Here is a 12994-nt window from a genome sequence, read left to right as displayed (position 1 = left end):
CTCGCGAGGGAATAGTGAGACACTGTAGGTCGAAAAAACCAGTTGGTGCTGTTAGTAATACTGGTTATCTCCGAGTTAAGGTTGCTGGGGGTAAAAACTATTATAATCATAGGTTCGCGTTCGAGTGTTTCTTTGGGATAATCAAAGATGGTCTTGTAATTGATCACATTGATGGACAGAAACTTAATAATAATTTATCCAATCTGAGAGCTGTGACGCAGAGCGAAAATTGTAGGGCTGGTAATAATGGCCGTAACAATAATAGCGCCAAGAAAGTTGTATCTATAAATTTAAATACAAAAGAACAAAAAACATTTCATTCGATGAATGCAGCCAGTAAGCATTTTGATATTTTTGTGGCTTCAGTACGAAAAGTCGCAGAAAAAATATATAAATCAGCTCTGTCAAAAACATATAAGCACAAGATTGCTTTTCATTATCCCTAAAATCCGAGGATTTTCCAAACGGAGATAACTCCGTTAGGCATATCTCATGCAATTAGTTCCCTCCCTTTGTGCAATAGGTAAATTTATTCAGTGGTAAATCGTTACAGGTAACACAGCGAGCAGACGGATTTTTGCACAAGGAAGTAAATAACTTCCCTTTATTTCCCCTTAACAAAGTCAAGGTGACAACGTCAAGAATGATTTTATCCCTGACTTTGTCAGGGACAAACGCGTATTTATTTTACAGACAATATCACTATTTTATTACACTTGTTCGGGTTTATGGTACATCTGTATTTTCCACACGATCATATTTAAGAAAAAACATTTTAAACAAATCACGCTGAGCTATTTCTGAACTTCCAGGTATCAGTCGGTTTATATACGATATCGTCCGAATAATATACGGGGTTTCGAAACCCAACGAAGTTGCACAACCTTCTCCGTTATCTCCCCGTCAGGGGTGGTCTTTTACCACCCAACGGGATTGATTTCGGGGAGGGGATGCAACTTTGTTGGACGTAGAATATAACCCCGCATCTGTCTGTGCTGTCTATATGTTGTACCGTCCTAGGATAAGTTAGAATTAAGTACTAGGATAAGTTACATGTTATGTGTTGTCCCTATATGAACCTTGCTAGCATATCAAATGGTAAGCTAGGGGTTCACAAATGGGGAATGTCTCGTCGTTCGCAAACACACCCTCTGGGCTCTCTAGACTGTTATTTGACAGGTTAGGGGCTCATTGGGGGTCGTGTTTCCGCTCCTGAGTTTGGTAGGATGTCATAAGACACCCTAGAGACTCAAGGAGATGTGATATTTTTTTTTTTTTTTTTAAATATTTAAAAATATATATATATAAATATGAATCACGAAAATATCAATAATGTGATTGATGATTGATGCTATTAAAAAATTAGAAAAACAAGGATTTAATTTATCACTAAATCCTGAAACAATTCTGTCTGATTTTGAATCATTATATGAAGCTAAATGCGCAGGGCGTTATATTCTTCCTGCTCAATATCGACTTATAAAGATGATTCAAAATAATTTGTATAAATCTCTGGCCAGCGTAGAAGAAGCACAAATAAATGAATTTGTTCCATTGTCTCGTGCAATTGAAAAAATTAGGTTGGCATTGGCAGCCGAGTATGAAACAAAAAAGATAATAAATAATCGCGTTAGAAAATTGAAACATTGTATGTCCCTTGACTTCGTCAAGGATGATGAAATCAACGACGAAATCAAAGAAGTAAATACCTCACCTTGACTTTGTCATCCTTGACTTCGTCAAGTACTTGGAAGTGAAATCGAAAGTTAAAAAAATATTACTTTTTTTACCCCCCCCCCCTTGATGAAATCAAGGTGACAAAGTCCTTGCCTTCGTCAAGGTGATGAAATCAGGGTGATTAGTTGGTTGGGTTCAATGCAGGAGTGTGCATAATTGAGAATTTGATCTCTGTCACATACTATTGCGGTAATATGATCGCGTCTGAGACTATCTAACTGTTGCTGTGTTAGTAAGAAATCTTCTTCTCCGTATTGATCAATGAGCAATTTAACGTTAATTTCTTCTTGTGCAAATGCAGCCTTGACTGCTTGCTCGAGTGCTTGTTTGTCATACACAAAAACATTTATGTGGTGGTACATATTTGAGATTTATATAAATCTAACGATCTAAATAAGCGTATATACTCGAGGATTTGATGTGTATCGCAATGCGCGATCACAGCATGATCTTTTATCAATGCTTGCAGTTATGCATCAGTCAGTATAAAATCGTCATGACCGTATATATCAACAATTAATTTTACCGGGGTAACTTTTCCGGTTCTGACAGCGTTATCAAGAAGTACTTTATCATATATGAAACATTTCACGTGGTGATACATTATATGATACTTGCTTGATTAATTGTGAATTTCTGTGATTTTTACTAGTAAATACCCCATCGGGTCAAGGAAATCTGTCGATGTCAGTGACTTTTACTAGCAAATACCCCCTCGGGTCAAGGAAATCTGTCACCGGCGATGGTCTTTTGCTAGCAAATACCCCCTAAAGTCAAGGAAATCTGTCGATGTCAGGAAAAGCATATAATAACTGAACTAACTGAAATGTCTCTGAGATTTCTGCGGGATTTGCAATTATTTATTTGTATGGCGTCAAGGATATCTGTCACTGACACTGACTTTTACTAGCTAAGACCCCATAAAGTCAGGGAAATCTGTCACCGGCGATGGAAAATGCAAGGAAATCTGTCACTGGCACTGACTTTTGCTAGCTAATACCCCATCAGGGTTGAAAAATTAGACGATTTCTGTGATTTTTACTAGTAAATTTCGGTGAATTTGTCAGTGTTGCAGAAAATATATATAAAGTAAAATATTTTTACTGGAAAATCGTTTCACGATTTCGCTTGCACAAAAAAAAATACATGCTTGTGAATTTCAGACGATTTTTGTGATTTTTACTAGTAAATTTCAGTGTTGCAGAAAATATATATAAAGTAAAATATTTTTACTGGAAAATCGTTTCACGATTTCGCTTGCACAAAAAAAAAAATACATGCTTGTGAATTTCAGACGATTTTTGTGAATTTTACTAGTAGATTTCAGTGTTGCAGAAAATATATATAAAATAAAATATTTTTACTGCAATATCTCATCGAGACGATCTCGTGAAATGCATGAGTCTTGCTATATATTTTTATAATTTATTGAAATATTTTTTATGTTGACGGTGACATTACTGCTATCGTCGTCGTCGTCAGTGACATCGTCGTCAGTGACATCAGTGCTATCATCGTCAGCGACATCAGTGCTATCATCGTCAGTTACATCAGTGCTATCATCGTCAGTTACATCACTGCTGTCGTCGTCGGTGATGTCACTCCTATCATCAATGAAATCATCATCACATTTTTTCGGAAATGTTTTGCATTTCTGGGACATTATTATAATATAATATTATTAATTGAAAATCGTTTTACGATGAAAGTCCCGAAAATCGAAGATTTTTAGGACTTGGAAATCCCTAGGATTTCACTAGCAGGCTAATATGTAGTGTTTCATTCCGTAAATCATGGGGATTCCCAGACTGGTCTGTCAGTGTGAAATTTATTCTGGTCAGCCATAAATTATGACATCGTAGATAGACCGGATTGATTGGCTCTTGCACAATCAGAAATCCAGGTGGTTCTTTCGGAGTAAATGAATAAAGAATAAATCCTTGCTGGGCTTGATTTGATACTGTCGTGTCTGTGCTGTAACTGCCATCGATGACATCACACACAAGATTGACCGCGACCACTTCAGTTATATTTACGATGCCCGGGGATACATGACGGCCTTGCCCTTCGGTGTTATTGTTGTGTCTGAGGATAGTTGGCGGTGGTAGTATTTTTTTGTGCTGGTCAAGTATGTCATCGAAGTACTCATCGATGACATCAGTAACAATTTTTTTTAAAACGACCGGAGAAACGTATCCTGGTAGTTTATAATTTGCAAGGTCATCTTCTTTGATTTTAAGTTTATCTAATACTTCTCGGATAGCACGCAGATGAGCTTCTTCATTTCTTTTTCTTTCAATAGTTTCTGTTAATCCAAAAGGTATAAAATCTGATTCTTTAAAAGTAAGCTTTAGGGCTTCTTCATCTTCTGAATATCTCTTTATTAGAGATTTTCGTTCCTCGATCGCTTTGACTATAGCAGCAACTGCTCTGCTGTTCAAAATGTCCATGTTATTTGCGAGTTTATTTAATACTTTGATCTCATTGATGATATTATCACGTGAACCTGTTATATCGCTGATATGTGATTGAAAATGCGAACGTAAATTCTTTAGTCGTTGATTGTGCAATTCACGATAATAATTAAATACATCAGTAAGATCTTCTAGCGAATATGTATAATCGTGGATGTGGTAATTTACAACCCGGTATTTGCCAATATATAAGGACCAAAATGATAAACTATTGGATCAGGAACATTATCTGTTGGTAGTATCGGGGAAACATATCTTCTATCACCTTCGCTAAGGAATCCTTGGAAATGATATTCCTGTTTATCAGTGATATAATCAGACTTTTTTGGTTCTGGTGGTATCGGTGGTGTCGGTGGTGGATTTTCAGGCCATCCTAATACTGTCCTGATTGAACTATTATAGATATCCACGGCGTAGTCTGGGGTGTTTATTTCGATCGCGGACGACAGCGTTGGCTCATGAACATCAATTTTTATCTTTGATTCCTTCCCGGTGATTCTTTTTATTCGACGTTGTAAGTCCTCATTGATTTCTTCGACTTGATAAGACCCGGTTGGTACACAATGACGTTCCAGTCTGGAGTGCCATCGGGTTTATTTTTATATGCAAACACAAACGAATTATTCGCTGACAACTTTTCCAAATGATTTCTCTCTGATGTTGGGCCAGCTGTAATATACTCGTAATTGTGCTAACGCGATTTGCAACTATCTGCTGAAGTAATTCCGTCATTATTCGTTTGCCGTCGTTTCAAATCGAAGTTCTTTGTGTTTTCGTAATCGTTGTACGCGGCTGCCATCTGCGCGAATTCGGAATCTGATATTGTTGTATCGTCAAGGCTGGATGATATCAACGAGGACAATTTCGAGTAGGTGCTTGTGGACGCGCTGTTTAACTTTTCGTACTCGTGCAATTTTGTTAGCGCACACGAGGATATTTTTTTCGCAATAATATTAGCAACTCCTGCAATTGTCGTTGATGTTGAAACTGTAATTGTGACCGCGATTGCAGTTTTCACTGGTGTCAGCGCTGATAATAGCACCCCAGTAGATGCAACTACCGCTGACACCGAATACACTATTGTGTCTAATACAGTTACACGCCGTTTGTATTTTTTTATCTTTGTTGCGCATTTGTCAATAGTGTTTTTTTTAACTCTGACTGCCATTCGCGTACCTGATCATATCTATATTGCTGAGCATTTAATGACTCTGTCATTAGTGTTGTCGTTGATGCTGATTTCATTTTATTATTTTACGCGGTAACCAATTGAGGCGTTTCAGCGACAAATTCCAAACACCACCAGTAAGATGTTGCGGTTAATTTCTTGTCTGCGGCTTCCAGTATAAATGTTTCTTCGGTTTCCTTGTTTAATATGATAGTCACAACCCCGGAATACTTATCGGTGGAATGTCTCCAGGGATATGTTGTGAAGATCTCAAACTTAGCGGCACTGAACACAGACAGTCTATACATGCCAGTGGCTGTTGCTGTATATTTGATAGTATTATTTTGTTTGGACCATGTTGCGAATCCCGATGATACCGTGTATACTATGTTGGTGATATGCCCGGGGGTAACTCCAGTGGGGATTTTAATTAGACTGGTTTTGCTAACGATATCAGGAATACCCGATACGATATCCTGCTGTGTTTGTTTGATCGTGTCAATGTTATTTTGTATCAACACGATTTGATCTGAAATACTTCTCTCTGATCTGACTACACCTAACCGAGCATTAATCGCGTTGACTTCGCTGGCGTTACCAGTAAGTTTTTGTTTGATTTCAGAAAGTTTCATGTCGATGACGGGAGGAGTTCCAAAGAACTTATCCGTGGCATCATCGGTTTTTGCGAAGTTTCTTCGAAGTCTTGTAAACGCGTTTACATGAACGTAGTTAATTTACTGTCAACGGTGTCTACATATTGTTTGTTTGCGGCATCTTCCGGGGATGTTGGATCTCTTAAAACAGTTATTTTGTTACCGTTCATGCTGAGTTCACCTGTCATTGTATCACCGGTCTTCGCTACTCGTCCCCCTGCAGCTTTCTGCATATCATCTAACAACTCCGCGATTGATTTCAGCGAATCTCTGATTTTACCGCTGTCGGTGAACTCAGGGATGTTACCCGGAGTGGCTCCAAGAACCCTACGAATTATTTCATGCCATTTGATATCGCTGGTTTTTAGTTTTCCGTGCCGGTCCTGAAAAATAACAACCTCATCTGGATCTATCCCGGTCAGACTTAAAAGATTATCGATTTCATCTTTGGTCGCATATTTTGATAAATCCACATCGGCGCGTTTCTTTGTCTTTGTTTCGAGAGGAGATCTTCCGTAAATATCAACCATTATTTGATAGGAAACTGTTTAATTCGACCCATAGTATACTCGTGCAAGAGTTTGTGAGGAGAAATCTTTGATTTTGAGATCGCATCAAGAACATTTAATACTTCAAGGCCACATATCGGAGGATCGGTCAGTGTTTGTGTTGGTAACGTTGAATACCAAACTTTTGACCCTGACTTTGACCCTGACTTTGTCAGGGGGATGCTTTTTGTATATCGAAGAAATTCAACTGGCGGTGCTAACCCATACGAATCAAAATAGATAATTTCACGTGGATCGATCGCGTAAGCAACCCAGTGAGTTCCTGGACCATCACTGTTATCAAGATTAATAATTCCGGTTTCTGGATTATTTGGTTGTTGTGGTAATTGATCTCGCATAAAGACGCCTCTGAAGTTCTTTATATTTAATTGTTTAACAGCATCAAGCAAATCAAAATTAGAAGCTGGAAGCTTCAACCTCGGTGTGAAAACGCTAACGTTTTTCAAAACACTTTGTGTTTTTAGAACCGTTTTGGGTACCATGATGGTGGAGTTCCTGGGAGTCTTAGCCCTCGTCCCTTTTTTTGTATACTTTTCCTGTGGCTTTCTCTAATGCCATTCCAGCAGCGGTTCCAACAGCTCCTAACGCGGCTGCTTTTGCGACTGCGGAAGCAGCATCAGCTATCAGTGCTGGTATTTCCGCGAGAAGAGGAAATATACCGCCGGTTTTAACCATATCTTTGACAGCTGCAGGAGAGAAATCAAGCTGAGTTCCAGTCGTTGCTTGCTTTGCTTTATTGAAATGTTTTAGTTGGGTTTTAGTTAATGACAGCTTGTTTGGACCGCCCATTAGCTGATCGTGTTTTAGTGTTATTTTTGTCCCACATGTGCTCGCGTTCTTCGATTGCAATTTCTTCACCTGACCAGGAGTCAGAGTGACATTAACATGACTGTATGACATTTTATTTAATACGAGATTGATCTAATTGTTGCATATTTTGTACTGGTGCATCAGCGAAAATCATTCGGCCGCCAGCACCTTCAAGCAACATTGCTTTATCGGAAAGTATGACCGCGATTGCTCTGTAATCAGCTATAGCTCCTACGTCTCTATTTACGGTAGCCCGAAAGTGAATATCAACGACAGACTGTCTGGTTAAATCAAGATGCTCTAACGAGAAGTAATAGATTGGATAATGAGAGATAAAATCCAATTGTGATATTTGCAAACCAGTGTCGATATTTAGATCGCGCGCTAGATACTTTGTCAATCGTTGATATGCACGTGCAACATGATTATTACCAAAATCTAACAGTATGTTCTCAGATGGTTCTTGATGCCCGTTTATTCTCAGAGAAACGTCAGTGATACCAAGTTGATCAAATATCATATGCGAACGTGTTTCATTACCCACCCGTGCAGCATCCTGAAGAGCAATGAAAATATGTCGCGGCGCGGCAACCCCCTGCCGTGATGCTATATGTCATGTGAATAAACCGTGATTGGCGCTTTGAGCACTATCTGTGGTTGTTGTAAGCGCACGATAACAACATTTACCACCTTGATCCATAAAAGAAAGCAGTCGCTGTTCTTCAGTAATTGCAGGAGTCCTTACCGGCATCCACAGTGATAGTTTTGTTATGTTTACCTTACCAGTGTCACCTAGAGGTCGCCATATAGCATCATTGTCGTTGTCTTTTCTAACAAGCACGACCGTATGTTTTGCTCCAAAAATCACCTTTCTGACATCTCGGCAAAATCCAAAGATGTGCGACAGCGGAATGGCACATGAAAAATTTCTATGATTACCTTTTAGCATTTGTCTACGTGCAGCGAAACCTAAATTAAATTCTGCGTTAGCACCACGAACCACCGGCCACACATCAGCGTCAGCGTTATCGGCAAAGTTTCTTGGTCGTCTAATATCGTACTGATCACTGTTAGGAAAATTAGAAATATCCTTGGCAAACATCATTGATGGACCAGATGATCTTGTATAATCATCAGAATATCTTGCTAGACCAATTATTGTTGTAGGAACATCGACATCCTTCTGAATCGATTCGATATTTTTTCCATCAATCATGTAGATAGCACTATCAAACAAAGCCATAATTCCGTTATTGACAAAACCGATTTTAACCTCAGGTCCGTATTCTGTATTATCTGTTTTTATAATTTCTCCTTCTACCTCAATAAATGCTTCAGCGGGCAGGAAATATCTACTTGTATCCTGAACTTGCAATTCAATTCGTCCTCGTTTATTTGGTTCTCGCGCGTCAAAAGAGTAATACTGATAATCGCGCACTGATTCATTTTTAAGAACCGGTTCGTCTATGTCGAATGCTGGGTCGGTTTCCCGTTTAAACATTTTATTACAGAAGTTATCGTCTAAAACGAAGACCACTTCCCGCCACCAAACTTGTATTTATTTGTTCAGGATTTATCAGCGCTGCTAGTTTTTGATTTGCGGCTTCATTTATTACTTTACTAACATTTGCTGGCATGTCTGCGGTGGCTGGTAATTTTACCGGCGGAGGTTTTCTACGTATCAGTCGTGCTACTCTGTCTTTGATTGCCAAGAATGCTTTACTGGCAGAGCTACCAACAGCGCCAGTAGCTTTATCTTTAATAACATCAATGGCTTTCATTGATAATTGTTTTGCGATCGGTATTGCTTTAGGTGCCATTCTCGCAAATAAACCCTGAACAACATCGCCTAATCCGTTTCCATAAGTCATCCTGTATACGGGTACTCGTGAATTTACCACCCTGACCATGACTGGTCTACGATGAGAATTGTGTACGATCATTTATTTAATTAGTTATTTCTCTAATCGCGACGACTTTTCAATCGCGGCGACTTTCAGTCGCTGTCCACGAGTTCATCAATAAGTTCTCGATAGATGTGAGCATCCATGATGCCGCCTTGAAATAATCGCTGACAGATATCAGCTGCTTCATTAATTATTTCTGGTGAGTTATTTCCGGCACGCCTTCCTCCTAAGAGAATTTCCAACCATGATACATCATTGATGATCATTATCAGGACAGGGAATAAAATCACCCCCCAAACCTTTGCCGGATGTTTTTTTAGTTGGTTGTGTTTTTAATGGTGTTAAACTTTTAGGAGGATCAATAAGCCCAAGATCCACAAGAATATCGCTGTCTTGTTTTTTCTTGTTGTTGAACAGGTTTATTGAGAAAATCGCTAATACCCTTATTAAATTGAGACCATTTAGGATTGTCTTTTCTAGCCTGAGAATAGCCATAATACCCGCGAAATATACCCTTATTCCATTCATCACGACCCATTTTAACGTGCTCGGGTTTTAAAAATTTATGTCGATGATCAAAAGTTAAATAAGCTATTGAACCTAACAGATTTTCTGGCATTTTTTTTAAACCATCAACAGCACCCGTTACAAATTTATCCATCAAATCAACCTTAGCCTTAGCTGAAGCTGTTTCTGGTACTACTTTTGAAGCTTCTTCTTCTTCTTCTTTGGGCGGTATTTCCGCAGCTATATCAGTTGGAAGCTCTCGTAAAATCTTTTTTGTTTGTTCAGTTCTCCTAGCAATCTTTTCAGTTTGCTCAGCGGTTTGTTTTAGCAATGGAAGAATACCCGGTTTTGTTATATCACCTGGATCTCCCAATAAAGCTCTTTCAGTGACCGCCGCAGCTTTCTCAGTAGCTGTTGTAACGGGTTTAAATAATTCTTCTGCACCTGTTGCAAATTCAACTTGTGCTTGCTGCCGTGCTTGTACTTTTTGTCTTATACTGTCTCGCACAGGAATAAATTTTTTATTGCTTCTAGTCGCTCTCGAGCCAGTCTAGCAGAATGTGCTTCTCCAATGTTTGCCATTATTGTTAACTTAAATTTTTAATTTATGGCGACGACAATCAAACCCTGCCAGAATATTCTCACGCGGCAGGCATAAAAACACGGACGTGATTTATGTAACTCAGCGATATACACAAATTCCTAAGTGATCAGAGATAACTGTAACGTTCTCGCGATATTTAACGGCGTTGACGCACACACGTTACGAAATATTCATCAGACCTGGTGCAGCGGTGACATGGACATAAATAAATTCAGAAATTTCTTTAGTCGTGCTCAGGCAAAACCACACGGATTTGTAACGATAAATTTACATGATCCTCGGACACGGTATCGAGTTGGGTTAATACAATTTTTAGTTAGAAATTCTAGAATTAGAAATGCTTGCATTAAAAATTCTAGAATTTTGAGCAGCAGAGAGACTGAGCCACCGAGTGTTTCGTCTAGTAGACCCTTGTATCGAGAAGTAGTTATATAGGTAGATATTTTTCATGAGATAACCCTTCTGGTCAGCGGAGAAAGCCTATTTATCAGTGTTTTCTGACCAGAAGGGTTTATTTTGTGAAGACAAATCTTCTATCAAGAGTGTTTTCGATAGAAGGTTCTGTTTGACGAAATAGTTGGTGGGCTCAGTCTCTCTGCTGCTCGGACTCTTGGTTCACAAGATCACATTCGCTTGGTAAATGGAATTTAACATTCAACTATATGCAGGAACCTACTGTATTTCTGTTTAAAATGCACGATGCGATAAGGAGAAGCTCTGTAGGTAGGATGTACAAGGAAATACCTCCGAATAGCAGCAACTATAAACAGACCCTGGAAACACTTGATCACGTGCTAAATGTATGTCCCAAATATGATCAAGAGAGGAAAGTGGTTAAAGAGCAACATAACAACACGATTCACCAAGCACACATGTAGAATATCTAGAGGCCAAAAACAATCATGTTAGAACTACCTATAATAATCTCATGGTATCTCATGGTATTCATAAAAAAGAGACTAAATATAAAATAACGACAAGGGTGAAGCGCCAGTGGTCTGGACCTGGAGAAGAAACGGCATGTCCCTTGGTGGATGGGATTTCTTATATCAGTCCCACTAGGCTACTACGGGATATGGTTGGAAAGGTTCGAACTGATCTCCACACACACACACACACACACACAGGCTAAAGAAACGTTCACTCCCGAAAAGAGACAGAGCAGCCCGATCTAAATGTAATTAGCTTATTCAGAAGACACCCCTCCACCAAACAAGACACACCCCTTCACCAAACAAGACACACCCCTCCACCAAACAAGACACACCCCTTCACCAAACAAGACACACCCCTACAATAAACAAGAAAAGTAATAGAGTAGTAAATAGCTACCTAAATACTTAAATACCAAGCCATCAAAGTAATGTCGGAGAAAGACAGTTTATGATTTAAATTAAATTACATTAAAGTAGGAATCTTATTCAATTCAAGACGTTTTGTTCGTCAGGTTGATGAGACTGCTTAGTGTCAACGGACATTACGGTCTGTTAATATTGGTTTTGCAAATCAACAATTTGACTTAGGTAGGAATTAATATACTTAGATTAAAGTGGGGAGTAAAATAGTTCGAACTCCAAGAGACTTTTTTGCCGTCGAAGTATATGCAACCACATATTTTGATCGCCATGTCGAAGAAACGATCTACAAGAGTATATTCCTATAAAAATATAAAATAATAAAGTCCCGCCCATTAAGGGGCCGACAAGGTGACTTGAAAATTAAGACACATGTCACAGTAATCACAAGCATATGCCAGTAAATAAACAAAAGCATAAGTTACATATTTAGAGTCCCAATAAATAATACCAATCTAGGAAGAAGAAGTGTGTAGATCTTCTTGACATAAGATAAGCAAACATGCACTATGAGAAGAGAACGAAGACGGGATGAAAGAAAGCCTAAGCAAGGAAAGAAGCTGGAACACGAATGGCGCAGAAAATGAAGAAGCAGGAAGAGAAGAAGCCGACGGAAGAAGAGGAAACAAAATAGGGGAGAAAAAGACGATGAAGAAGAGGAAAAGATATATGAAATGACTGGGATAACAGCAACAGAGGGATAGACAGACAAGTATAAGAGCAGAGTAGGAGAAGAAGAGTGTCGGGGAAGACAGGGGAAATAAAATAAAGAGACGACGGGAAGAAGCAGAGGGGAAACACCATGAACGAAGAACAAAGAAATCCCCCTAAGACTAATACAATATACATACAGCATACACTCAGCGCATAGACCAACAAATATACATGTAACAGAGATACCTGTCATTGGATATATACTATAAGTGACTGGGTTTAACCAATGATTATAACGTCCACGGATGTGCGTCGATCTTTTTCCCGCCAACATCCTGCAACGTACGCTGGGGATGGACGCTTCGTCAGCTTCCATCCAACTTGAGTAATATGGACGATAGTACCGATCATCTTTATATTTCGTTCAGGTATGTAGCTTTGAACTGTTCTAATGTAACATTTCAGATAACGGATAGCTTCATTCTTTCTTCAATCATTCATTATTATCTACTGCATGTCCAATGAAATACTATAGAGTTGCTGATGATGTTGACGC

Source organism: Sinohyriopsis cumingii, chromosome 17, assembly GCF_028554795.1.
Source record: "Sinohyriopsis cumingii isolate HCF-2022 chromosome 17, ASM2855479v2, whole genome shotgun sequence".
NCBI lineage: Eukaryota > Metazoa > Mollusca > Bivalvia > Unionida > Unionidae > Sinohyriopsis > Sinohyriopsis cumingii.
The sequence above is the reverse complement of the archived record's forward strand: the minus strand, read 5'-3'. Positions refer to the sequence as shown.